We start from the raw sequence: 2,470 nt of genomic DNA, 5'->3' as shown, positions 1-2,470 counted from the left end.
TGAACCTTCTTTCATTGCACTGACAGAATCTGTATATTTCTTTTTCAGGCAGGACTAGAGATAGAGCCAAATAGTAAGTCTTTTCCTGTAGCCATGTTTTTTGAATCATAACAATTAACATAAGGAAAATGTAAATAGAATTTGCACTTAGGAAATTTTTAATCTTTAAAAATCTGAGAACAAAAAACAGTCTTATAAATGCACTGAATACTGATGTTCAGGATTTTTGATTACCTTTCAAATTTTGATTCTTTTGTCCAGTTGGTTTGGTTTTTGTCTTAAATAAAAACACTGTTACATTTTAAAGTTCACTTATGTTTTCTTGCATTAAGGGGATAGAATTTTCATTTGTTTCCCTTTAAATTAAATCATTTTCTAGTTATGTGATTTGAAATTAAAAACCGACTGTCTGTTCAATGCTGTACGGGAAGGGGAGTAACCGACAGTGGACACTGTTTAGTGAAGACCATTAGTAGTGGTTTGCTTAACCTCAGCTTCTAAAACTGCATTTGAAACTGTAAATACATAGCTTTTATGTAATATATGGTGACTTCAGGTTTTTCTGTATAGTAATTTGAATGTGAAATAATTTTCAGAACTAAGTATTGGGTTGGCCAGAATATTCATTTGGGTTTTTCCATAAAAAACCTGAACGAATTTTTTATCCAACCCAATATCTTTTAAACAAACATTTGCAGTATTTTGATTAAGTTTTGTAAAGTAATACATGTGAATTAAACATTTTGAAACAAGGAGAATTCACTTAATATTGTATGAAAGACGCTATTAAAACATAGGAAGGGTATTTTTCCCTAATCCAAAGTTTGTGAATTTGGCTTTGCTACCTCAACTGCAGGTGTTTGTTTGCCTTTATAAACTGTTGCAAATAGAAAAGTAGAATAAATATATATTTTTGGAGTAACATCACTATTTAAACCTTTTTACACAGATTGGTGTTTAAAAATTTGCCATTTCCAGAAAGGCAAATATTTTTATATGTTTTTGACTTTTTTAATTAACTGTGTTTTTGCTACTGTTAGTTCATGCAGTGTATACTGCATTTTGCATATCCTTTATATTTACAGAACTCTACTCCTTGTTAAGGAGTGTTGTGTTCATCTTTTGAAATCTATTTGTCTAAAAGCAATTTAAGGGAATAGTTTAAAATCATTATTTTTTAGTTTAACAGATGTGCATAAGGTAGCTTTAGCCATTAAATTCTACTTAAGTTGATATAGTCTCATTGTTAATTGTCCTATAATGGAACAGCAGCAAATTCACTGAGCTTTCATATTCAGAGTTAAATCGTTCTCAGTATCTTAAACATAGGCAAACCTAATAAATATAGTCTGTATGTTGGGGTTTTCAATTATACATTTTATATATGAGCCATTTAGATATGCAGCGTTTATTCTGTGCTGCAGTTTGAAGTGTATATAACTGTGCTTGTGTTGATGTGATCATGAAGTTGGTTTGCTCAAGTGTTCCACATCCTGTAATCTTTAAATGTGGTTTTGGTGAAATTGTCAGTGTTTATTAGTACTGATGTATGCAAGCAGTTTTTTAATGCTTTTTTTCTGGCATCAGAAAATGTTGTCCCAGCTTGTTCTATACTAGATTCACCAATGAAGCATTAGGGGAGGAAGAAGGACCATTAATTCTTTTCTTGGTAATGAAAAAAGCGGTGTTACCAACACAGTGCTACAATTTGTTTTTAATTTGTTTTTGCCATTTTTTTTTGACAAGTTTTATAATAAGTTTTAAGTTGGAAATAAAGTTGAAAATAAAGATGTTGCTTTGACCACTTCGGAATATCTCTCTTTTTTTCTGCCTGTAACTCGGGGATCGTTGGGACCAAAACAGGAATCCTTAGATCCCCACCCAACCCCTGGTTTATTCCAGGATCCTTTGGGTCCCTCCTGGACCACGAGAAATCCAAAAGGTAGACTGAGACCCCTGGCAAACTGCAGTTTGCATCAAGGTTGTCAGACATCAGAGCTTGAAAAGGGTTAGTGGAGGATCTCAACCTGCAGATGGTGATCATAGATTTAGTATTTATTCTTTGAGAAAATAGAGGAATGATCAAAAGTGTCATAGACTCAGTAATACTTTCAGATGAATTTGTATTAATTACAAATGCACCCAAGTGCATTTGAAAGCCAGTACATGTATGTGAGAGACATTTGTGTGTCAGTGAGATCAGACACCATTTCTTTATCTCTCTTCTCAGTGTGAAATGACTTTGCAGAAGGTAGGTGTGTCAGAATACACTCCAAAACCAAGTAAGTTAAAAATATCACATCATGTGATTCTTGGTCTTATTTTTGTACTCTTTGAGGAAAAGAGTTTGCTTATTGGTGGTTTCTATAACTCATGGACTGTTTTATTTTAGCAAATCATGGATAATTCCTAAAACTATTTTAATGAATTCACTGGACCAAATAAGACCTCACCTTGTTTCTATTGTTAA

The sequence above is a fragment of the Bison bison genome, unplaced genomic scaffold (genome assembly GCF_000754665.1).
Source record: "Bison bison bison isolate TAMUID 2011002044 unplaced genomic scaffold, Bison_UMD1.0 scf7180017864317, whole genome shotgun sequence".
Lineage (NCBI taxonomy): Eukaryota > Metazoa > Chordata > Mammalia > Artiodactyla > Bovidae > Bison > Bison bison.
Note: the sequence above shows the minus strand (reverse complement) of the source record.